We start from the raw sequence: 27465 nt of genomic DNA, 5'->3' as shown, positions 1-27465 counted from the left end.
TCCACTCACCTCAGTGTCTGACTGGGTGACATTCAGAATCCACTATCTGTCAACTTGTCATAAAGACTATTGATGCTTCCCTCTAGGTGGGCTAAGAAGCTGCAGACCAGGGGGTTGTTCTATTTACACTGACGCCTTGTCCTGCCTATGGATGTCCTTATACCGGTGACATTAAACTACAACACGTGTCACACCGTACAGGAAACATCACAATACAACATATGTCACAATGCTCTACTATTTATCACTGTAAGAGATGTCTCTATAGAAACATTAATATAAAGGCGGTGACAACACAGGATATTTCCCCGCACTGGACACATTATTATATGGCAGATATCACAATTGCTAATAAATGAGAGCACACAGCTACATGACTGTACGGGAGATCTCATCATCATACTGAAGATGTCACTTCAGGCATGTCACCTTACAGGAGATGAAACTGTACAGAAGAAGTCACTATGCACAATATGTAACTTTACGGGAGATGTGCCTCTAATGTGATGTCTTTGTACATGAGATGTCACTATACATGGTATGTCACAGTGCAGCACATATCACTGTACAGGAGATTTCATTATTCAGGAGACGTCGCTATACAGCAAATGTCTCTATGCAAAATCTGGCTTTGAAGATGATCTGTCAGCTCTGCTGACATGTCTGTTTTAGTAAATACTTGTACTCACCATAGAATAACAATGCTGCAGCCAGATTCTTCTCAGGCTGATTGATAGACATGGCGTGCCTGTAGACTGTCTAGTTTAAAGGAAAACTGTAGTGACAATTTTTCCTTTAGCCCTACCAAAAAATAAATAAATGAACTTAAACTCACCCTCCTATGTTCCCCCGTTGCACCTCTAGTGCTGGTCTACTTCCTGCTTCCTGGGGATGGTGAGTCATACTTATACGTATTGCCGGCCGCAGTGATGTCCCACCTCGGCCGGTGATAGGCTGAGTGCACTGTCATGTAAGGAGCCTGGGCAGAAGGGAGTAGGTGGAGCCAAGGCTCCTTACATGATAGTGTGCTTAGTCTATTGCCGGCTGAGGCGGGACATAGCTGTGGCCCGAGATACGCTGAGTGGAGTAGGACTCACCGTCCTATGGAAGCAGGAAGAAGACCAGCACCAGAGGACCAGGACACCAATATGGGTGCTATGGGGGAATGTAAGAAGTTGAGTTAAAGCCTGAGCACAGAGCTAAAGGTAATATTTTCACTACAGTTTTCCTTTAAGTTTACACCAACTTTTTGCTGGCATGCTTTAAACCAGAATCGTGCACGGCACTTTTGCTGAGATCATCACCCTTTTAACACAGACCACATCCTTTTTGTCAGACCTGGAGGAATAGTGGCAAAAAAGTGTATAAAACTCATATTAAATTTGGCAAAAGTGATGTAAGAATTTTTTTTTTCGTGTACAAATTGTAGAAAAAATTTGACACAAGATTTGTAAGAGTAAATTTAGGTCAGTCAGAAATTGGCTTACCTTTTCTTACTTTCGATAACTCCGTCTGGTAATGCACAACCCCTTAAGGGGAGCGGCATTCTTACCAAGTGTGTTGTGCATCTTGTTTGTTACTGGGTATCACACTATTGGCATGCTGTGCCTCTTTTCATGTGTATACAGTGATGTCATTATAATGTTCCTATACAACATACAGAATGTCACCCTATAGGAGATGCTATCATACCATCAGATGCCTTATTGCAAGAAATTTATCAACATACTGAACAATACTAACAGTAGCTGCACATATGCCGCTTTACACTTTAGAAGGTGATACTGTATGGATATCTTCAACTATGGTGCACTGGCTCTTACTGTACTACTGTCAGGATCCGGACTGGTATGCGGAGAGGAACACGTGAGTGGATCCTCTGTGTCAGTGAGGCGATGGCGTGGGCCGTACCAGGGGAACAGAATCTAAGAGGTTACTGGTTTTCACCAGAGCCCGCCGCAAAGTGGGATGGACTTGCTGCGGCAGGTAGCCCCCAGGTTGTTCCACCCGATAGTGACTCAACCTCACTGACAGTTGAGACAGGCGCGGTACACAAGGACAAGGCAAGGCGAGGTCAGACGTAGCAGAAGGTCAAGGCAGGCGGCAAGGTTCATAGTCAGTGACAACAGCAAGGGTCTGGATACACAGGCTAGGGATACACACAAACGCTTTCTCAGGGCACTAGGGCAACAAGATCCGGCGAGGACAGGAAGGGGAAGTGGGTTTAAGTAGTGCTTGGGTGTAATACACTGATTGGGCCAGGCACCAATTAGTGGTGCACTGGCCCTTTAAATTTCATAGAGTCGGCATGCGGGGCCGCACGCGCCGGGACGGAGCCAAAGGAGGACGGGGCAGGTGAGAGGATCGGGATGCGACCCGCGGGTGGGCATGTCCCACCACGTGGATCGCATTCCCGCCGAGGACACCAGAGCAGTGCTCCCGGACAGCGGGACTGCCCGGGGCGCTGCAGGCAGAAGAACGCCGCGAGCGCTTCGGGGAGGGACAGGGACCCAGAGCGCTCAGCGTTACAACTACAATCCAGATTATACTATTGCATTCGTGCAGTGGCCCAACACAGTTGTTCCAGCTGCTGAGTTGTTGTGTGGCTAAGTTAATAAAGATGTGCCAGATGCATAGTGTGTAAATCAAATGCTGGAAGGTATTGCAAAAGTGCTTATCTGCATTAAAAATGCATTTTTTATATGTTTATTTGCCATTTTGTACATACTCAGAGTAATCAGAGTGCAGACAGTAAATGTTTTTATGTGCTTCACATCTCACTGTACAGCTGGATATTTTTTATTTGGTCACATGTAGACTCCTAGCCAATTGTTACAGGAGCCACTTCCAAGCCCAAGGCCTTCTTCTGGAAAGAATTGGACCTAAACCAGTTCTAATCAGTTTCGGGCCTTGGCCAAAGCCACACATGCCTCAGCTAGCTCCATTCATAGCTAGGCGAACATGCAAGTTTCCAGTGTCATGTCTCAGATTACCGGCAAAAGAGTGAGCAAAGAGAAGCTCTATATTGCATCTTGTACCACGGTTAATCACTCGTAAAAGGGGGAGTTGCTGGGGGGGCTAACGGGGCTATAGCCCCAGGTCTCATGCCAATAGCCCCGGGTCTCCGGCCAGAGCTTTTAAAAAAAAAAATATATATATAATTATTGCCACCACTGATTTAAGACAGCAGTAGCTTCTGGCATGGGGCATAGCATGCCATGCCATGCATAGGCATGTCAAATGCTGTGCAGGAGCCTCCCTCTGGGCCATTACACCGGCCCCCATGTGTCGGGAGCAGATGTGTCCCACGCATATAAAATGCCTTGCATCCTGGACAAATCACTCCCGCGCTGAGTGGGGGCAAGGAGTGATGGCCAGCATCATTGCGCTGCCTCCGACCCGATCCCCGGACCCTGATGAGTGGTGGTGATCTCTAGGTCAGGAGGGTGAGTCTACTGGTGGGGGGGGTTGGGGTTTGGGGATTGGTGTGATGTGTGTATGTATAATAGCTGCATGTAAGTATGTATGACAGATGTGTGTGTGTACAATAGATGTATGCATGCATGCTTGTATGATATATATGTGTGTATGATATGTGTCTGTATGTATAATAGATATATGTATGTATGGTGTATGAATAATAGATATGTGTATGTATGATATATGTATGCAGGTATGTATGTAAGATAGCTGTGTGTATGTATAAAACATCTATGCATGTATGTATAATAGCTGTGTGTATGTATAATAGATCTATGCATTTATGTATGATTGTATGAATGATAGATGTGTGTATGCATGATAGATGTATGTATACATTTTTGATAGATGTATGCAAGCATGTATGTAGGGTAGATGTATGATGTGTGTACATATGATAAATGTGTGTATGATAGGTGTGAGTGTGTGTGTGTGTGTTTATTTGTGTATACCTGTCTGTCATACATACACCAGTCATATCAACATCTATCATGCATACATATCCACACACAAAATCTATCATACACACATCTATTGTACATACATTCATATACACAGGACTTAGAGGTCTGGAGGGGGGAGGAGTCTGGAGAAAGGCTAAGATTTCGGATGGGGGGGTGAGTAGCCTGAGGGACATTTGGGTCAGAAGAGACATGTGACCGAGGAGCCTGGAGGAGGACAGAGGAATCTGGAGGAGGAGGACAGAGGAATCTAGAGGAGGAGGAAAGAGGAGCCGGGAGAAAGACTAAGGGGTCTGGAGGAGGCGGACAGATGAGTCTGGAGGTGGGGGACAGAGGGGTCTGGAGGAGGTTGTGGACAGAGGGGTCTGGAGGTGGGAGACAGAGGGGTCTGGAGGAGGAGAACGGAGTAGTCTGGAAGAGGAGGTGGACAGAGGGGTCTGGATGAGGAAAACAGAGGGGTCTGGAGGAGAAGGCAGACAGAGGGGTTTGGAGGAGGAGGAGGACAGAGGGGTCTGAAAGAGGAAAACAGAGGGGTCTGGAGGAGAAGGCATACAGAGGGGTTTGGAGCAGGAAAAGGACAGAGGGTTTGGAGATGGAGGAGGACAGAGGGGTCTCGGGAAGGTAGACAGAGCAATCTGGAGGAGATGAAGGACAGAGAGGTCTGGAGGAGGACGACAATGCAGGGATGGGATTCATCTGAACTAAGAAGAGACAGTATGTGGCAGTATTATTATTATTAATTTGGGTACAGTGTGTGGCAGGGGGCACAGTTTCTGGCAGGGTTAAATTTAGGGGCACAGTGTATGGCAGAGTTATATTCAGGTGGCACAGTTTCTAGCAGCGTTAGAGAGAGGATGAGGATCTGCTTTTAATGTGAGGCACTAATGAGCTCCAGGTGTCAGATTCTGCAGAGAAGATGTAGCTGGAAGAAGACTTGGTGCCTGGACCAGATGAAGGTGAAAAGAAAACAGAGAAGACGTCACTCAGGTCACTGATACCATTGTGTATTCTCCTGACTGTCCCATCAGCTGTACTCACTGATATCATTCTGTATTCTCCTGACTGTCCAATCAGAGCTGGAGTCACTTGTAAGTTCTGTAGTTATGATGGGTGACAATGTACTCCAATCTGTGGCTCTCCAGCTGTTACAACACTACAACTCCCATAATGCCTGAGGCACTTCAGGCATGATGGAGTATGTAGCTTCACAACAGCTGAAGAGCCACTTAACCCCTTCCCTCTTTGGCGATTTTTCATTTTTGCACTTTAGCTTTTTCCTCCTCACCTTCTAAAAATCTTAACACATTCAATTTTCCACCTAAAAATCCATATGAGGGCTTTTTCTTTGCGCCAACAATTTTACTTTGTAATGCCATTAATATTTTCACTACAAAATCTACGGCAAAAACAGAAAAAAAGTATTTGTGGGGCAAAATTTGAAAAAAAAAAAAAGCCATTTTGCGTCAGTTTCTATGCAGTGCAGTTTTCGGTAAAAATTGCACCTTATATTTATTCTACAGGTCCATACGGTTGCAAGGATACCCAATTTATATAGGTTTGATTTTATTTTACAACTAAAAAAATGATAACTACATGCACCAAAATTAATATGTTGAAAAATGTGCTCTTCTGACCCCTATAACTTTTTTATTTTTCTGTATAAGGGGCGGTATGAGGACTCATTTTTTGTGCCATTATCTGAAGTTTTTATCGTTACCATTTTTGTTTTGATCACTTTTTATTCATTTTTTTATGGTATAAAAAGTGACCAAAAATATGCTATTTTGGACTTTGGATTTTTTTTTACATGTACGCCGTTGACCGTGCGGTTTAATGAACAATATATTTTTGTAGTTCGGACATTTACGCACAAATGTTTATTTTTATTTACACAGTTTTTTTTATGGGAAAAGGGGGGTGATTCCAATTTTTATTAGGGAAGGGGTTAAATCACATTTATTAACAATTTATTTTCACTTTTTTTTTTTGCAATGTCATAGCTCCCATAGGGGACTGTAACATTGCACACACTGATTTCCAACACTGAACACTGCCATGCAATAGCATGGCATTGATCAGTGTTATCGCCACTCGACTACTCCTGCCTGGATCTCAGGCATGGAGCAGTCATTCGGCGAATGGACAGCGAGGAGGCAGGTAGGGATCCTCCTCCTGTCCTGCAAGGGGACCCACCGGTTATGATGCACGCTCACCTGCTGAGCGTGCGTCATAACTCAGGAGCCGCAGATTGATGTTAATGAACGTCCATTTGCGGCAAGGTGATTGGTTGCAGTCTTTGCAGTCAGACCCCCCACCAAACAATTATATGCTTATTCTAAAATGCCTATTTTTGTTCCCAGTCTGGCTAGGATAGCATTAGCATAGTATAATGGGAGTACTCTACAAATCTCATCCCCATTAAACTATTGTAATGCTGTGTGTGTGTGTGTATACTATACTAGTGCTTGCTGGGTGTATATATACTGTATATGGTCTGTGATGGTAATAATTGTAGTTGTTGTCAGTCTGTCAGTATAGTAGGTCCTCCTAAGCTCAGATGACAGGCTGATAATGTTATTGCTCTTAGAGGTAATTGCAAAATTTAAAGTGTTGGTCACGTACGTGCAGTGTTCAGTAGTGGGAGAGTATTAAAGGAGATTGGGTGTGGTTAGAGGTGTATTTGAGAGTGTATTTAGGGGACATGGTTGAGGGTGTGGTTAGGGGCATGGCAGAGGTTGTGGTTAAGGGTGTGGCTAGGCTGTGGGCTCTAGCCCTGCGTCTTTTGGAGTGCGATGCTGAGAGGAAAGAAGTTCTGCGGTGGCGCTGCCCTGGATAGCAAGCAAGGTCCGGATACGTAGTTTTCCAACGAAAAAGCGTTTATTGAGACATACATAAAGTGATAGACATGTGCAAGACGCGTTTCGAGGGGAGCCCCCTCTTTCTCAATTGCTTGTGGCTAGGTAGCCACACGATGGGGAATATAAGCCAGGTTTTTTGGCACCAGATGTGATGAGAAGGTCAAAGTTCAAGGGGGGAGTGGTAAAGTGATACATCTGGTGTCGACTGGTTTGCATGACATGTGTAAAATACATTAGTTTACAATATAATACATGGTACAGTGGTATAAAATGTACACAAAAGAGCCGTGGCTGCTTCTATTACATATTCTGTCAGAAAGATATTTGAATGTGATGAAAGTACCCGCTGGAAAAAAGCGACCAATCGAAATTTGGACTGGTGTTACATCACTAGTAACTAAGTGGAAAGTAGTGAAATGCCCGCTGTATGCGGGCGACCAATCAGGGGCGGGGATTACTGTTACGTCCTCCGCTGTGGTTAGAGCGACCAACCGGAATTTAGGAGAGGTGTAGCATCACTCGTTGTCAAGTCCTGCTCGTGGTAGTGTGATGAGAAAGTAATGTGGCCAATCACATAGCTAGGATGGCTGGACCAATAGGAAGAATGCCGGTATTGATCCGTAGGTATACGCAGCTAATCAGGTTTCTTGGCTGTCAGCCAATTGGAGAAGGTTTATTTTACTAGTCTTTAAGAAGATATATACAGGGGCGGTCATGTTCATTTGAACGAGGCTGTCCAATCGGCTTGGAGATGTTTGATGTCTTTTTGGCCAATCCTGTGAACGCCTACCGTTCGTGTTGTAATTTGCAGACCTAGCAACGCCCTTCGTAAAGACCCTTATCCAGTAGTTTCAGAAATTTGGATTACAGAACTTGAGAGTTAGAGAACCTCCAACATTTGTAATAGACTTACACTTGTTTAGAAAGCACTATATATTTTTTTTATTCAGTATATGTGCTAAAAAAAAGTATTGAAAAAAAAAAAGGCAGTAAAAAGGACAGTGACCAAATCTACATTCGCCTGACTCCTAAGCGGTACTATTCAAAGCTGTATTCAAGAGACTGTGTGTTTTCTAGAATTGCAAAAGGAGTTCAGTAAAATTTACAGGTTATTTGATGGAATCCTGGCTTCAGAAGTCTCACTCCTGGGCTTTGTATGCATGAACTGTGGCTCACAGAGGAACATTGGGTTAACACCACTCAGTTACATGACACAAACATCAGGGACTACTACAGCAAGCATAACCCTCATCGTAGCCCTAGTGATTACCACATTAGCATACTGGGAATGGTAATTTCCTAGTGGAGAACCATAGGTCAGGGACTTCATTATTAGAGCTTCTATATATTATTCTTTCTCTGAATATATAACCTTTTCTTCTGATATCTGGGGTGCAGTCATTTAGGGTTAACTGACACTTGTGTTCAGTATAATAAAAACTTGGAAGCTTCAGGATTTTAATGTCAAACTAAGGGTGAGGCTTTCACACATTATACATAAGTTGGCTTAAGCACTCCATACACGTTAAGAAAAAACCCAAAACCCATTTCTGTGGCTGTCAGTAGATGGAGTGTCTGGGCATCTGCCAGATACATAAAGGCCCTTCCAACAGCATTTCTTTTCTGGATCCCAATACTAAATATGTGAAGCTTGAAGCACAAATCTCCAGTGCCCTGATCCACATTAAATAAAAGTACAGAAGTTGATACATTACTGACAATGCAGACGCAAACTGTAAAGTCCATCCCAAAAACATATGTTGGGTGTAATCCTGGTAAACCAATCCATAAAATCCTCTCGGGCTTTCACACAATGAAGTATGGAATATTTTTATTGAATCTCACATATAAAAAAACATTAGTGTCTTAAGATGTTAAAGGGCATTTAATAGCTCAATGATTCCATTATAAAAAGGAAAATGTATTAGACACAGTGTAACTCTTGGGTCATTTCACACTACAAATCCAGATCCACACTTTTTGCCATCGTCCCTGTTTCTATTCCTTTTTCACTTATTTTTTTATTTGTACAAAAAACATGATTTTAATACCAATGTACAAAGTAAAAATAAATACAAACAATTGATTATAACATCATATCAGTAACTAAATAATACTGCCATATAGTGAATGATTAATTCTATATTATAATATTAATACAATTTAGTGACTATTAAAAAATACCACCATGCAGTGACAATAGAATAATACCACTGGAACTAGAGCTGTTAGGCTTTCACACATAGGAATGTCCACACGGAAGATCTCTTTGTGGACTTTCCGCAGACATACCGGCACTAGGATTGCACAGGAATGCGGTGTCTCATAAACGGCAATGCATCTGTGGGGAGTCCGCAGAATGAATGGACAGAAGAAGAAAGAATTCCGCACAGAAATGAATGTGATCATAGCCTTATTAGGGCTTTGTTTATAATATAATCATGGCTTCCGTTACAATGGGAACCATATAGCAGTGTCAGAACCATTGAATGATAAAAACTATGCCCGATGGACCCCAATGATTAAAAATGGGGTCCATCTGATTTTTTTAGCCATCCATTTTGACAGGAAAAACAGAGCAACATGCTACAATTTTTCTTTCCATCAAATTAGACAGAACTATCAATGGCGGCTCTGACAGAACCTCTATAGGTGATGCTGACAGATCCGAACTCCTCATTCTTAGTGCCAAAATAACCCCCTTTCATTGCAGTGATGCCATAAGACGTTGCTACAGACAGGGGACCTGCTATGTCAAAAACAGTGGGCAGTTGTTAAGGGGTTAATTTATAGAGATATTAAATGGGCACTGTCAGATACAAAAACTTTTGAGAAGATGTAAAGCATGCAAAACCAATAGGTTTTGCAATTGCTTTCATTAGAAAATTTTCAGTATTTCATACTAAAAAAGCCAGTCATACAACTGCCCCCCTGCCTGCTTGGGCACATACTAGTCCTGCTGTGTCCATGCATCATCACCTATGTCATGGACACACTTCCTTGATTGACAGCTGTGAGCGCAGGGCTCTGAGCTGGAGGAAAAATCCTCCCACTGTCAGCTTGTGTCCCGCTACTGTCAGTGAGGACAAGCTGGGATTTGTAGTTTTGCTAATGCTAGGGGAGATGTGAGCAGACAGCATACTGAGAGGGGGGTGGAGACCTGCACAGTGAGGCCACACCCCCTCCCTTACAGAGTAATTCAGACTAGTAAGCTAAATTAAAAGTGTAATAAAAAAATAAATAAAGGTGCTAGACACATAAAAATTTGATGTACATGGCCAGGATTAGGTACTGAGTAGTATATTTAAAAAATGTTTTTTGTTGGATCTGATGGGTACGCTTTAAACTTTATTTACATAAAACTGGAAGCCCCAATTTTCTGTGATCTCATTTGAACAAATCTCTTAAAGGAGTACTACACTGAAAACAGGGCCGACCTTAGGTGTTCAGGCGCCCTGTGCGAGCTAACCTTGTTGCCCCCCCCCCCCACTATTACCCCATAAACATAAAGAGGAAAAAAATCTTTGTAACAAATACTTTTTTTAAATATTTAATCTTTTCCATGCCCCCTTAATCAGTCTCATGTCCCCCTTAATCAGATGCAGTATAGTTCCCCCGCATTAGGTGCAGTATAGCTCCCCACAGTAGGTGCAGTATAGTTCCCCACATTAGGTGCAGTATAGCTCCCCACATTAGGTGCAGTATAGTTCCCCCCATTAGGTGCAGTATAGTTCCCCCCCATTAAGTGCCATATAGTTCCCCACATTAGGTGCAGTATAGTTCCCCCACATTAGGTGCCATATAGTTCCCCACATTAGGTGCAGTATAGTTGCCCCACATTAGGTGCAGTATAGTTCCCCACATTAGGTGCAGTATAGTTCCCCACATTAGGTGCAGTATAGCTCCCCACATTAGGTGCAGTATAGTTCTTCACATTAGGTGCAGTATAGTTCCCCCACATTAGGTGCAGTATAGTTCCCCACATTAGGTGCAGTATAGTTCCCCACATTAGGTGCAGTATAGCTCCCCACATTAGGTGCAGTATAGTCCCCCACATTAGGTGCAGTATAGCTCCCCCACATTAGGTGCAGTATAATGTTCCCCCACATTAGGTGCAGTATAGTTCCCCACATTAGGTGCAGTATAGTTCCCCACATTAGGTGCAGTATAGCTCCCTATATTAGGTGCAGTATAGCTCCCCCACATTAGGTTGGCAGAATAGTTCCCAACATTGAGTGCAGTATAGCTCCCCACATTAGGTGCAGTATAGTTCCCCCACATTAGGTGCAGTATAGCTCCCCCACATTAGGTGCAGTATAATGTTCCTCCACATTAGGTGCAGTATAGTTCCCCCACATTGGGTGCAGTATAGTTCCCCACATTAGGTGCAGTATAGCTCCCCCACATTAGGTGCAGTATAGTTCCCAACATTAGGTGCAGTATAGCTCCCCACATTAGGTGCAGTATAGCTCCCCCACATCAGGTGCAGTATAATGTTCCCCCACATTAGGTGCAGTATAGTTCCCCACATTAGGTGCAGTATAGTTCCCTACATTAGGTGCAGTATAGCTCCCCATATTAGGTGCAGTATAGCTCCCCCACATTAGGTTGGCAGTATAGTTCCCAACATTGGGTGCAGTATAGCTCCCCACATTAGGTGCATTATAGTTCCCCCACATTAGGTGCAGTATAGCTCCCCCACATTAGGTGCAGTATAATGTTCCCCCACATCAGGTGCAGTATAGTTCCCCACATTAGGTGCAGTATAGTTCCCCCACATTGGGTGCAGTATAGTTCCCCACATTAGGTGCAGTATAGCTCCCCCACATTAGGTGCAGTATAGTTCCCAACATTAGGTGCAGTATAGCTCCCCACACTAGGTGCAGTATAGCTCTCCACATTAGGTGCAGTATAGCCCTACATTAGGAAGAAGCAGGTTCCCCACATTAGGTGCAGTATAGCTCCCCACATTAGGTGCAGTATAGCCCCACATTAGTAAGAAGCAGCCAGGTTCCCCAAATTCGGTAGCATTGTCGTTCCCCCATTCCCCCCCCCCCTCCCCCCACCGACTCACACACACACACACAGGCAACCACACATGCACACACACAGACAGACAACCACACATGCGCACACACATACACAGACAACCACACATGCACACACACAGACACCCACACATACCCATAGACAACCTTACCTGACCTGCGCTGCGCTTCTCTTCTTTCCAGCGGCGCCATGATGAGTGACGTCACTGACGTCCTGTGCGGGTCTGCGGAGGTACGCCACATGTGCGATGTCCCTCTTCAGACTCGGGCCGCCAGCCAACCGGAGATGCGGAGGAGGTCGGAGTAAGTGAAGCCTTCCGGTGTAATGAAGAAAACTGTGCCCTGAAGCGGAATGTGACCCTCCGCATAGGGACACAGTTGAGGGAGGGTAGTGGGAATGTAATGAGAGGGAGCGGCCTGCAAAGCAGAAAACTGTGTCCCTTTGCAGAGGGTCACATTCCGCTACACCCTCACTAGTATTTTGTGGCCAAACAACACATACAGAGGTATCGACACCTAACAACAAATTAACCCATAGGGGTTAAAAAAGTCCTCTTGAATATGTGTTGATAAATAATACTTAACTTTTAATGTGTATAAATAAAAGGTGAGAACAAACATTTAAAACTACACCTCATATAGTGTTACTATTTAGCTATTGGTCCCTACTGAACACTAGTCAATCTAAGCGCCACTGTTGGTCCCAATTTAGGGTATGTGCCACTATATCAGTCCACTATGAGAACGTCACTGCAATAGACTCCAATTAGAGATTTGGAGTGGACGTATAGTGGTAAAAGCTTGTAGGCCGACCAGAGTAAATTTATTTTATGGCCAGCCCACCTTTGAAGCCTGTGATGATTGAGAACGTCAACCACTGTTCAAGGTAGAGTTAACCAACCCCCCATCACGCTGTGCACTGCGGGTGTGGGTTGGACGGTGGTGCTCAGGTAGGAATTAGTTATTTATGTACATTCACTCTTTAGGACACAATGAGGTGCAAATTTAAAATAAAATGCTGTCACCCCGACATGTTTCGCCCCTCACAGGGCTTTATCAAGGAGACAACTGACAGCAAGTTGTCAGTTGTCTCCTTGATAAAGCCCTGTGAGGGGCAAAACATGTCGGGGTGATTGTGTCCTAAAGAGTGAATGTACATAAATAACTAATTCCTACCTAAGCACCACCGTCCAACCCACACCCGCAGTGCACAGCATGGTGGGGGGTTGGTTAACTCTACCTTGAACAGTGGTTGACGTTCTCAATCATCACAGGCTTCAATGGTGGGCTGGCCATAAAATAAATTTACTCTGGTCGGCCTACAAGCTTTTACCACTATACGTCCACTCCAAATCTCTAATTGGAGTCTATTGCAGTGACGTTCTCATAGTGGACTGATATAGTGGCACATACCCTAAATTGGGACCAACAGTGGTGCTTAGATTGACTAGTGTTCAGTAGGGACCAATAGCTAAATAGTGACACTATATGAGGTGTGGTTTTAAATGTTTGTTCTCACCTTTTATTTATACACATTAAAAGTTAAGTATTATTTATCACAACAACAAAATTCCCCAGGGATTCCAGGGCAAATATATGTAACAACAACCTTTAGGGGTCGCCCCCCAAGGGGTTAACCCTAAACTAGAAACCCCCCTTAAAAATAAATTTTTATTGGATCATTTAAAATAATATGAGCTCCGGTGTTGTGATTAAAAACACAGCTAGTAGTTGCTTAGATAGCATATAAGCGTCCTATAGCTTCGTATGCATTGGTATTGTGCTATACTAACACTAATCTATGGATGCCACTATATAGACTGAAAAGCACTGATAGCTGCTAATTAAAATATGAATAGCCCTCCGCTTCCCGACGTTTCGTTGGATAGACCAACTTTATCAAGGTACAGAGGCTCTGTACCTTGATAAAGTTGGTCTATCCAACGAAACGTCGGGAAGCGGAGGGCTATTCATATTTTAATTAGCAGCTATCAGTGCTTTTCAGTCTATATAGTGGCATCCATAGATTAGTGTTAGTATAGCACAATACCAATGCATACGAAGCTATAGGACGCTTATATGCTATCTAAGCAACTACTAGCTGTGTTTTTAATCACAACACCGGAGCTCATATTATTTTAAATGATCCAATAAAAATTTATTTTTAAGGGGGGTTTCTAGTTTAGGGTTAACCCCTTGGGGGGCGACCCCTAAAGGTTGTTGTTACAAGTATTATTTATCAACACATATTCAAGAGGACTTTTTTTTAACCCCTATGGGTTAATTTGTTGTTAGACATTCCGCTACAGGGCACAGCTTTCTTCCTTACACCAGCATTAAGCGCTGCTTGCACGAAGCAGGGCTAAATCCCGGGCATCGGGCAATACAAATTATATATACTTGGTGCGAGCTGTGTCGGCTGCCTGGCGCCCCTGTTGCTATGGCGCCCTGTGCGGCCGCACACCCGTAAGGCCGGCCCTGGCTGGAAAACCTTTTTATTTTTTAATTTTTTTTTTAAATCAACTGATGCCAGAAAGTTAAAACTATTTTTTAATTACTTCTATTAAAAATCTTAATCTTTCTTAAGCTTCTGTATGCTCCACAGGAAGTTAATTTCTTTTTGAATTTCCTTTCTGTCTGACCACAGTGCTGCAGGTGTCAGCAGAGGGCACTGTGTTCAGACAGAAAGGAAATTCTAAAAGAAGAGAACTTCCTGTGGAGCATACAGCAGCTGATAAGTACTAGAAGGATTACGATTTTTTAATAGAAGTAATTTACAAATCTGTTTAAATTTCTGTCATCAGTTGATTTAAAAGGAAAAAAAAACATGTTTCCCTGTGGAGTACCACTTTAAGGCCATATGAAACAAGTAATCGGAAGAGGACCCTGTGTATGCCTTTTGCTTACCTGATTTAGCTGTATGTTGCAGGCATGGGCTTTTTTTTTTTTTTTTTTTAAACCATTATGATTTCTATTACTCCATTGAAATTATATCCTATATTTCTCATTATGCCTCTTGCTTTGCACAGAGAGAGGGTGAAGTCTCATCACTGCAGGTCAGCTAATTAGATCACCCTTACCACGGTTCTGGATTTCAGCTAGGGGAAACTTAGTGGCTTGGTGTCAGTTCTCATTCAATGCATTATTTAAAGGAGTTTTTCTTCAAAGTGTATTGTGTTGTTTTCCTTCATTAATATTGCCATGAATAGTAAGTGATTTGCCCTATAATCAGCTGTTTTCTGATGATTTGACGTTTTCAGTCTATGTTCACACATTGTGCAACTACCGTGTTTTTAAAATGTTTTTACATCATTTGACCATGAAGCACAATTGCAGTAAAATAGTGGCACTTGCAATGATTACAGCAATTTCACAGCAAAAACGCAGAAAAAAATAAACGAAAAATGCCTCAGGTGAGATGTATAACTACTATATACCCTGTTCCCATAGAGACTGCGGTGGCAGCACAGCAGGGGAGGAGTCTGGGAGCTGCCAGGAGGGATCTGATAGGTGAAGATGTCATCTTGTAGTTCCCTGGAAGTCAGATGACCCAGGACACTCCACTTCCTGACACAAAATACTCTGGTTGTGTGCTGGTCACATGACCTATCTACAGTACTGAAATATGTATGCAGTAGAATGGGAATAAAACAGATGACACTGTTGGAATAGTGGCAAAGAAAAAAGAGAAGTAATAGGTAGCTCAACCAAAGTAAATGGAATGAGGAATATGTGTAGTGCCAGACGAGTACAGGTGCTAATAAAGTTGTGTGTTCTAAACAACTTAAAAAATATATAAACAAATTAAAAAGGATGGCACTTTCCTCTAGTCTGATCTTAGATAAGACTAATTGTCACGAACCGGCAGGACAGGTAGTGGATCCTCTGGACCAGAGAGGCGATGACGTGGGTTGTACTGGAGGACCGGTTCTAAGCAGTTACTGGTCTTCACCAGAGCCCGCCGCAAAGCGGGATGGATTTGCTGCGGCAGTAACTACCAGGTCGTATCCCCCAGTAACAACTCGACCTCTCTGGCAGCTGATATAGCGTGGTACACAGGGAGAAGGCAAGAGCGTAGTCAGATGAAGCAGAGGTCAGGGCAGGCGGCAAGTTTTGCAACATCTGCAGGTCCGCAAGTTGGAGACCACTGCACTAGCCCATTAGTTCCCTATACCATTAAAGAAGGGAGGGCTCAATATTTGCGATTATGCGCATATATTTTCGCATATGCGCATAAATATTCAGAAAAAAAGCTAATATAACGAATATGCGAATTTCGCAAATATATGACGAATATTTGTCCATATATTCGCAAAATATCACAAATTCGAATGTGGCCTATGCTGCTCATCACTAATTGTTAATGCGGAGGATTTAGTTTCCCTGGGGACAGCACCCAGATACTATATTCGCTGTCTAAATTTGTGCACGCTGCACCATAGCAATATGTGTACCTACATACAAAACTACCTACCTGTGTGGGGCCAATACATTTTTGTTGCTGGGGCCCTGTTATTAACAGTCTGTTACTAAGAGACTGGTAAATAGGCACTGACGTGAAGTAAACCTTTTATTTTCCAGTTGTCCAGTTCTCAGGCGCCAAACGAAAAAACTTTTTACATGTCCCTAGGTCATTTTAAAAGTTTTTTTTTTTTTAAAGGGGTATTCCAGGAAAAAAAAACTTTTTTTTATATATCAATTGGATCCAGAAAGTTAAACAGATTTGTAAATTACTTCTATTAAAAAATCTTAACCCTTTCAATAATTATCAGCTGCTGGAGCTGAACATTGCTGAACATTACACAATGCATTCAATGTGAGCCCCATTGTTTTCAATGGGGATGCCCAACAGTTTGAGTGTGCATTTCAAATATACTGGAATCAGTGACATGTCATATTATGGCCAAAAGTCCCAGCGCGACCAAGCGGTCTGATGACCCAAAGTGACAGTTTAAAATTTTTTAAAATCTTTATCCTTTCAATAATTATCAGCTGCTGAAGTTGAGTTGTTGTTTTCTGTCTGGCAACAGTGCTCTCTGCTGACATCTCTGCTTGTCTCGGCAACTGCACAGAGTAGAAGAGGTTTGCTATGGGGATTTGCTTCTAAACTGGGCAGTTCCCGAGACAGGTGTCATCAGAGAGCACTTAGACAGAAAAAAACAACTCAACTTCAGCAGCTCATAAGCACTGAAAGAATTAAGATTTTTTAATAGAAGTAATTTACAAATTTGTTCTGGAGCCAGTTGATATATAAAAAAAAGTTTTTTCCTGGATAACCCCTTTAATGTCAGGTACTCTTTAGGAACAGCGCCTTATCATAAATAAAAGAAATTGGTTGGCCTCACTTAAAGGGGTATTCCAGGAAAAAACTTTTTTTTATATATCAACTGGCTCCAGAAAGTTAAACAGATTTGTAAATTACTTCTATTAAAAAATCTCAATCCTTTCAGTACTTATGAGCTTCTGAAGTTAAGGTTGTTCTTTTCTGTCTAAATCCTCTCTGAGGACACCTGTCTCGGGAAACGCCCAGTTTAGAAGAGGTTTGCTATGGGGATTTGCTTCTAAACTGGGCGTTTCCCGAGACAGGTGTCCTCAGAGAGGATTTAGACAGAAAAGAACAACCTTAACTTCAAAAGCTCATAAGTACTGAAAGGATTAAGATTTTTTAATAGAAGTAATATACAAATCTGTTTAACTTTCTGGAGCCAGTTGATATATATAAAAATGTTTTTCCTGGAATACCCCTTTAATGCAGAGCCCTTAGACTTCAGCCTAGTCAGCCTTACTTCTAATAGGGGTCTGGTCTCCAAATTGTTATAGCAAAGAAACAACCAGGAAAGCAGAATTCAAAGCTGGGGTTACCCAATTATTCCCTGATTGAGGCAGGAGCTGCATGTATACAAAGAATAGAACCAAATGCATTTGATTAGAAACATGGTTTTACACAAGCGATGACAGTGCACATTACCCAGAAAGAAAATACTTAGCATGTGGAGATCGGCAATAGGAAATGACATTCGTGTATCTGGAAGCGGCTGGGCAGAACTTGTGGTTTGTGGTCCTAGACGTAGCACATTGTTTTGGGCCCACCTGTTGCAAAGACTCGGAGAATAAAAAAAAGTTTACAGCACACAGTAAAAATAAGTAGGACGGGGGGAAATAAAGTGTGTGTTTCATTTAGGGTTGCTGGAGCTGGACGCCAGATGTTGTTTTTTAATAAATTGAGAACACAAGTAATATTGGCTCAGATTAAGCTCGCTGGCGTTGCTTGTTTTGTTTTACTTTCAATTATTCAATTGGTCACAAAAACTTGAACTGTGGACCTTGTAAAATCTCGGGAAGTCGCCCGGAGTTCAGCTTGTGTTACAATGTATCTGGCTGTTACATCACAGTTCATTTGCTCCATTTTCTCAAAAGAATAGTAAGGTATAGATTATTGTATGAGGACTTTCTGCCACAGCATTTAAAGGGGTACTACCATGCTGACAACTTATCCCCTATCTAAAGGATAGAGGATAAGTTGCCTAATCGTGCCGGGTCCCGCCGCTGGGGACCCCCACGATCTCGCACGCAGCACCCCGCTCTCATCAGGCCCCGGAGCGAACATCGCTCCGGGTCTGATGACTGCCGATCACGAGGCCGGAGTATCGTGACGTCACAGCTCCGCCCCATGTGACATCACGCTCCGCCCCCTCAATGTAAGTCAATGGCAGGCATCTGTCTCGCCCCCTGCCATAGACTTGCATTGAGGGGCGGAGCGTGAGATTACACGGGGGCGGAGCTGTGACATCACAATCACCGGCCCCGTCATCAGACAAACATCCGCTCCGGGGCCTGATGAGAGTGGGGTGCTGTGTGCTAGATCGCGGGGGTCCCCAGCGGCAGGACCCCGCGTGATCAGGCAACTTATCCCCTATCCTTTAGATAGGGGATAAGTTGTCAGCACGGTAGTACCCCTTTAACAACAGTCTTTCTTTCCAGTTGCTTATATAGCAGCAACATATTCTGTGGTGCTGTACAGAGATTGTCATCGTACTTGTCAACCCTTGTCCCCAGTGAGGCTGATAATCTCTACTATATATACTATACTATAGAACCAATTTTTATAGGAAGCCAATAAACCTATCAGTATGTTTTTCGAGTGTGGATGGAAATCAAAGTACCCCTAGGAAATTTAAGCAAAATGGGGAGAGCATACGGGTTAAAATTCATGACCACCAATGTTACCAACTGAACCATCTTAGTATTTTACAGATATCTCTCCAATTCCAATAAAGCTTCTAACAAAGCTAATTTGACTTTTACCTACAGAAAGTGGAAACTCATTGATGTGTTCACAAGTTCAAGTAATCTTCCAACATGAGAATGCCATGTCTAAGTCCCTATGGAGATCCCTAAACAGATCGAAAGGGGTTAGGGCCAGCTCAAGGACCCCCACTTATGTCAATTTTTCTCATGTCTTCCAGCAAAACTTGACTTTGACCCTAATCCTTTATGTGCTTCCTGTGTCTAATGTTTTTCAACCTTGACTTCCTGAGACAGTAAGTAGCTGGCACTCTTGTCAGCCATATTGGCCGTTTGGTGGATGGTATTTTTATTGCCTTTTCTTCCTCCTCTTTTATGGTGCACCTACACCTTTTATAGCTCTCAGACAAATGTTTGTTCAGCTGACAACTATCTTTACTGTTCATCACATGCACAAGAACGTTCATGTGCACTGAATGGTTAAAAGAAACTTAAGCCGCTGTCCGATTCCTCTGGTAGTGGCTTATCTCTCAAAAAATAAAAGGATTAAAGGACATCTGCAGTGATAACAACTTATCCCCTATCCACAGCATAGGGGATGAGTGTTTGATCGTGAGGGGTCCAACCACTGGGACCCCCCCCCCCCCGCACGCGCGCTATCTCCCCCCACACGGGCCCCGGCATTGCCACTCTTTCAGAGCGGCTAATGAGTGTAGCCCCCTCCCCATACAGCTTTATGGGAGAGGCGGGGAGACACGAAAGCCGCCTCACCCATAGAACTACATGGAGAAGGTGTGTCGGCCACGACGTTATGCTGCGGCCGGCACATCTCCTGCATGGGAGAGCTGCGGCAGAGCCGTGGCCCCGTGCAGGAGATCGCGGGGGGTCCCAGCCTTCGGATAGGGGATAAGTTGTTTTTGCTACAGATTTCCTTTAAGCAGTTGAAATCCAACATGACTGATCCTTCCTTATCTCAACATCATCTGTCATGAAGAGTTAAGAAATTTCTATACACATTAGATGGTATACCAGTCCCACCAATATTGGTGGGCTCAATCGACTTTTTACTAATGTGTATAGGAGTCTTTAGATCTTCCTGGCAGCCAACCACAGTGAGTAAACCTTCCCTTCCCTGTTAAATAAAACAGGTTTCCCATTGAAAACTTATTGAATATGTACAAATTGGAGAGTCCCTTAACAGCATTTACCAAAACCACATATAGGCCGTAACTTGCAATCTTATTACTTTATTCCATTAAATGCATAGAATATGAACAATGCAATACATATGGGTGCAACAACTTCACCAACATGGAGCGTCACCACAAGCGCATGCTGTCCACAAGACTCCACTCTTTGTCAGGCACCCTGATATTATGGAGTCCTGGCAGCTAGAGACACCACAGGGATCTCTTTCTCAGTGTGTAAAAACATGCTTAAAGTGTATCTGTCAGATCCAACAAAAAAACCCAATTTTTAAAAAAAAATATATCACTCAGTATCTAATCCTGACCATGTACATCTAATTTATGTGTCTAGCACCTTTATTTAATTTTTTATTACACTTTTAATTTAGATCACTAGTCTGAATTCCTCCCAAAGGGAGGGGGCGTGGCCTCACTGAGCGGGTCTCCGCCCCCTCCCTCAGTATGCTGTCTGCTCACATCTCCCCTAGCATTAGCAAAACTACAACTCCCAGCTTGTCCTCACTGACAGTAGCGGGACACAAGCTGACAGTGGGAGGATTTTTCCTCCAGCTGTGAGCCTTTCACTCACAGCTGTCAATCAAGGAAATGGGTCTATGACATAGGTGATGATGCATGGACACAGTTGGACTAGTATGTGTCCAAGCAGGCAGGGGGGCAGTTGTTTGACTGGCTTGTTCAGTATGAAATACTGAAAATGTTCTAACGAAAGCAATTGCAAAACCTATTGGTTTAGCATGTTTTACAACATATCAAAAGTTTTTGTATCTGACAGTGCCAAAATAAAGTGTCACTGTCATTTAAAAAAAAAAAAACTTGTGACATAGAGCTGGGGTCTTGGTGTTAAGACTTCCACTGATCAATAGAATTAGTAGGGAGAAGAGTTTTCTCCCCCCTCTCTCCTTGCTGCAGAAAATGGTCTCCATAGTCTTTCTACAGAATCCATCTCCTACAGCAGGGAGAGAAATGACTAGCTGATGGCTTCTCCAGGCTCATTTCAGAGATTAGTGGGTGTCTCGGCACCCAGACCCTGTCTGATCAAATATTTTGGCATGTCTTTATTCCATGTCAAAAGTTTCTTGAAATGACAGTTACAAGTTAAAGGTGTTATCTGGTTAATAAAAACATATCCCCTATATACAGGGTAGGGGATAAGTGTTTGACAATGGGGGTCTGATCACTGGGATCCTCCCGCAATCTCTAGAACGAGGCCCGACTCACCTCACCTAGTGCTCCAGCACCCACCTTCCTAGACGTTCCAGTCTCATCAGTGACTTAGCTCAGCCAACAAACCGCAGCAGTGTCCTGGTGATTGGTAAGAGACGGGCCCCATTCTGGAGATTGGGGTCCCAGCAGTCAGGTACCACCCCCCACCCCCACTTCAGATAAGACACTTATCCCATATCCTGTGGATCCTTCAATGAATAGAGTTTCCCAGAACTTGACAGAGAAAGAAGGCTCTAGGACCTCTATGTACCTGTGATACTTTTTTTTATTCCAGGCGGGAACGTTCTAACACTTAAAACAAGAAAACATGATGTCCTCATCAGTGAAGTGCAGCCATGATACTGTGTAAACTGCTGACTCTTAAAGAAAACTAATATTTTACTTTATGTGTTCCCCCTAGATAATTCTTTCTTAATAAAAGCAAATTAACAAGGCCTCGAGAAGCAGCCAAATCCCCACAGATAACTTTTGCCATTGTCGTTGATGTAATATTTTGAGTGAGTGATCGAGGTCTGCACATGTAATTATTAGTGAGAGCAAATAATGACTTGGTGTCTGCTTTCTACAATAAGGAACCTGTGGATTGGCCTAAGTACATAGTTACACTCATTACTGTGTTACATTATATGAACTGCAGTTTTAATGATGCAGAACGTGCTCTCAGCAATTTCAATGCTCTGTGTTTAATCTTCATTTTGTTACCAGGCATATCATAGACAATCACATCTCTTTGCAGTTTTCCGTACGGGGACATCAAACAGATTTCCCCTATTGACCATGTTTAATGTTTATGAAACATCATGTAACTAGGGCGTATTCAATAAGAAAATAAGAAGTTTTGTAAATAGCCTTTATCAAAAGTTTCCTACTGTTTTGTGTACACTGCTTAAATGCAGACCTGTATGTTTTCATACAAATACAAAGACAACATCATGTGGCAGAGAGTTCCATAGTCTCACTGCTCTTACAGTAAAGAATCTCTGTCTGTGATGATGGCGAAACCTTCTTTCCTCTAGACCTAGAGGATGCCCCCTTGTAATGGTTACCAGCCTGGGTATAAAAGATCACTAGAAAGATCTCTGTACTGTCCATTAATATTTTGTACATTGTGATCAGATCGCCCCTAAGACGTCTTTTCTCCAAACTAAATAACCATAAGCTTTATAACCATTCTTTCGAAAGTACGGCAGGACCTATGCTTGACCACCACTCCAATCACTATCTATGGGACTTTCAAACATTGACAAGTTCACCACTGAGCATAGTTGAAATGCCCCATAGAGAATGAATAGCATCCATGCTGACGTTCCATTTACATAGGGGACAATTGACCTCCGATCCAGTGATTGGTGGGACCCCAAGGATCAGACCTCCACTAACTAGCTAGTTCTCCACTTTCCCCTGGAGAGAGGATGACATTTTATCTTGGAATAAGCTATTTTATATATTCTCCCCTATTGTTTTTTGCTTTGTTTTTCATTGTTGTGGCATTTTTTTGGTCCCGTGGAGTTATTAAAAAAATTAATTATGCTCTGGCTTTGGCATTTGTTCTGCAGTTTTTGCCATAGGAAAATGCCAGTAAAAATGAGAATTTAAGAATTTAATAAGAATGTGAAAATGGCACATTAAATAAATGGAAAACACCATAAAAAAAACATGCATAAAAAAAAAATGACATGCGTTTTTGCATGCTGTTTAACATAACAGTGTATGAAGGAACCCTGATGGTGCGCCAGTCGGATAGTCATGATTTATGTTGTCTATTCACAGCTGCTGATTCAGAAACATTAAGAACCAGAAAAGAAGTTTATTTTCGGAAATGAATATAATGTACTTTGTAGTAAGATACGACAGAAGGAGGATGATGAGGTACAGGGCGGAAATGTATGTAGGTTTCTTCCTAAAATAGGTGGATTTTCAGTTGTGTTATAACTGAGCTTGCCTAAATGGAATGATAAATATGACAGTAACCCTCCTGAAATTTCACAAAACAACATTTTATCTTGGTGTTCTAAAACATATCTAAGGCCATATTTATGTCTACAGCTCAAAGGCAGAACCATGTGCCAGGAGCCTTCACAACACCTCACCGTATTCCTGTGCCGCAGTACAGTAGCTCTGTATCACCCCTTTTAAAGGGGTACTCTGCTGCTCAGCATTTGGAACAAAGTGTTCCGAACACTGGAGACGGGAGCTTGTGACGTCATAGCCCCACCCCTCATGAAATCACGCCCCACCCCCTAACTATGGGAGGGGGCATAACATCCATCACGCCCCCTCCCATAGACTTGCATTGAGGGGGTGGGGTGTGACGTCATGAAGGGGCAGAGTTACGACATCACGAGCTCCCGGCACCGGCTCCAGCGTTCGGAACAGTTTGTTCCAAATGCTGAGCAATGGAGTACCCCTTTAATGGATATATTTTCCCATAGAATAAATATAGTAGAGAAACCTCCATAATACCTCATCTACATCCCTATATATGAAATTTAGCAGTGTGGCTTCAGACTTCCTCAGGCAGACCTGCAGCACAGGTGTTGGACCCACTGAGGGACTAATTATGGTTTCTATCAAGTTTGCAAAGTTTATCAAAAGATAATATATTTTCATAATTATCATGTTATGTTATTTCTACACATGTTATTTATATGTGTTATTGTATCTTTAAGAGATGAGCATGTGACAGTGCCTGCCAATGGGAACCCCTAAATTCTTTAGTATTTAGAGTATGGTTGAGGAGTTGTACCAGTTCAGTTTAGACTAGCCTGAGCACCAGTGTGGTAAAGGTGTGAGGTGTTTGAAGAAGCTCTAAAGGAAAGCCCAGATCAAATCTATCTTATCCGGTCATTCTGCAAGGATCACTAACACCATTACAACATTATTGCATACACAGCCATTTTACATCTCAGAAATGCCCCATAATAGAGGTATATTTCTTCCATTGAACTCTACAAAGTTCAATAGGCAAATAGCTCTTTGTTCTATCTGTAAAATGAAATATCAGGGCCTCTGGGTAATCATGTGCCAAAGTATGGCCATAGTTTGGAACACAATTTGGCCAACGAATATTCATGCGGTTTGTGTAGACAGGGGCCCAGTCCTGGTTGGTCATGTCCTCTTTGCTACTTGTGGTAAAAAAAAACTGTGTACGACTACATAGTTGGCCCAAAGTGTTCTGGAAAGCATTTAAAGGAAATATGCATAACAACTTATCCCCTATCCAGCCGTCAGACCCCCCCGAGATCAAACACTTTATCCCCTATCCTGTGTATAGGAGATAAGTTGTTATGGCTGCAGTTGTCCTTTAAGAGGCCCATACACTTTGTACAATCAACAAAGAAAGAATAAAGATGGCACTCACCACATGGGAGGTAACGGCTGTGCTTTATTTGGTGACCTGCAGATTACAGCTAAGGGGGGAGGGACGCCAGGACGCTCCTGGCGTCCCTACTCCCTATGTTGTAATCTACCGGTCACCGAATAAAGCACAGCCATCACCTCCCATGTGGTGAGTGCCATCTTTATTCTTTCTTTGTTGATTGTGCACTGAATTCTGGATTGAGCACCCCTCCAGAGGGTACATGGACTAGGTGTCTATGAGCATTAACATTTTGGGTTGGCAGAAGCTGTGCCGAGCGCTTTACCTTTCTTAGTTTGCACACTTTGGAATAAGTTTGTCCAACTATCTAAAATGTTTGACTACCTCCTGACCTCCCACTTACAGATGATGGAGGGAAGGGTGGGATGTGTTAAATTTTCACAGTCAGGCTCTATTGTTCAAGGGTAGATAAGCAGGCAGAAGAAAAGACGAAGTGATCCAGCACTTGGAAAAACAGCAGACTTTATTGTGCAAATCCTCTAAAATGGTACAAGACTGTGGCACTTCACAAATTCTGAGATTTCTTGACGCGTTTCGAGCACATGCGCTCGAAACGCGTCAAGAAATCTCAGAATTTGTGAAGTGCCACAGTCTTGTACAATTTTAGAGGATTTGCACAATAAAGTCTGCTGTTTTTCCAAGTGCTGGATCACTTCGTCTTTTCTTCTGCCATTGGACACATGGAGCCTGGGTGCAGATCCGAGCACAGGAACAAGTGGGTGAGCTGGACTTTCCATATATTTTTGCATAGATAAGAAGGCACCAAAGCTTTCTGGCTGCAGCTTACATCTCCCCATAGAGGAAGCATGAACGATTAGCCGCATTGAACATTCATATCTTTGGAGAATTCTGGACCGATATCTGAGAGCCAAATAAATGTTTAGTTGACAGTTATTGAAAGTGTACACCCACCTTTCGAGGATGAAACAAGCACCAGACCCTGATTGACAAAACTTGGCACCACAATGGGACCCTCTTCCATTTTTTGCATGGCTCTATTATTGTCCACATTCTTGTTTTGAAGCCATTAGCGGCAGCTCACAATAGTCCATCACTTCAGATCTCTCCTACATTAGTTAGAATAACTCAGTATATATAGGTCTCTATCTGGACTTATAGAATCCTAAGTTATAGTTAGAAAATGGTCTCTAAATTATGGAAATCTGTTTTATTACTCTATGCTTTCTCACACTAGCTCGTAGAAAGGAATGATAATTTGCCAAGAATTTTCTATGTGGGACGATACAGTATTTTTTATGTGATTTTTTTTAGCCATGATCCGAGAGAATGTTCATGGGAAAATCATTCTTATGGTAGTAAAAACAAATCTCCATATTTATGCTTGCATCAACAATAAATACATCTGAAAACATTTGTTGCATCAGGGAAACATTTTTGCGGCTGTGTCTTAACATTAGAAGAATTCGGATTATAAGTAAATATGAGTGAACAAGATGTCAGAGCATTTCTGGAGACAGATTTCGCTTAAAGGAGTAATGCAGCAGAAAATAACCTATCCCCTATCCAAATAATAAAGGATAAGTTATAGATCGTGGGGGTCTGAGCGATGGGACCCCCGTGATCTTCTGAACGGGGCCCCGGCAGTCAGCAGGAAGCGGGCATCCCGACCCTCGCAGGAAGCCTAGGCCAACACGCCCCCTCCATGTATCTCTATGTCGGACGGCACTCAGTGCGGGGTCGGGATGTCCCCTTCCAGCAAACTGCTGGGGCCCCGTTCAGGAGATCACGGGTGGTCCCAGTACTTAGACCCCCTTCAATTTATAATTTATCCCCTATCCTTTGGATAAGGGATAAGTTATTTTCCACTGCATAACTTTAACTCTTACTGTAAGTCAGTGATCTCTGTGACCCTTCAGATTTTGCAAAACTTCAACTCCCAGCATGCCCGGACACTCGTTGGCTGTCCTGGCATTCTGGGAGTGGAAGTTTTGCAACACAGTTTGAGACCACTGCTGTAAGTAGACATGTAATGGGGAGAACATTGTTTGCTTCTACCCGATAGGTTATCACTGTGTAGAAAAGAAACGTACTTAGCTCTGCTATATCCCTATAAATGTAAGGGGATTACCCCCACTACTGGAGAAGAACACCCTGTAACTCAGGACACAAATATTTGTTTGTTAGTTGAAGACATCTATAGATAAAAAAAAAAAAAAAAAAACATGAGGGATATTTATAATTTGTAGAAATTTGCCTTGGCGCACATAAATAAAGCTCCGCCCATTTTCATTCTGCTGGATTTACTAAGAGGCATGTGCCTCTTACTAAAACCAGTGGCTCTATGGCTGCTGTTGCGCCTGGCGCACAAATAAACGCCACCTATTGGGGCACCACATAAGAAGGATGGGCCCCTCACTTCCAGCTTACTCCCCCTCACTTCCAGCTTACTTTATGCCTCCTTCACGACTGCTTGGTGCAAACAACATAAATCCTCTAAGGTTGAAAATTCTTGCACAGAAATGCTGAGTTTCGAGCAGACAACTCCATTTCTGCATTAAAATTTGCAACATTAGAGGGTTTGCACCACTGATGTGACATGAT

Source organism: Hyla sarda, chromosome 7, assembly GCF_029499605.1.
Source record: "Hyla sarda isolate aHylSar1 chromosome 7, aHylSar1.hap1, whole genome shotgun sequence".
NCBI lineage: Eukaryota > Metazoa > Chordata > Amphibia > Anura > Hylidae > Hyla > Hyla sarda.
This window is presented reverse-complemented; position numbering follows the sequence as displayed.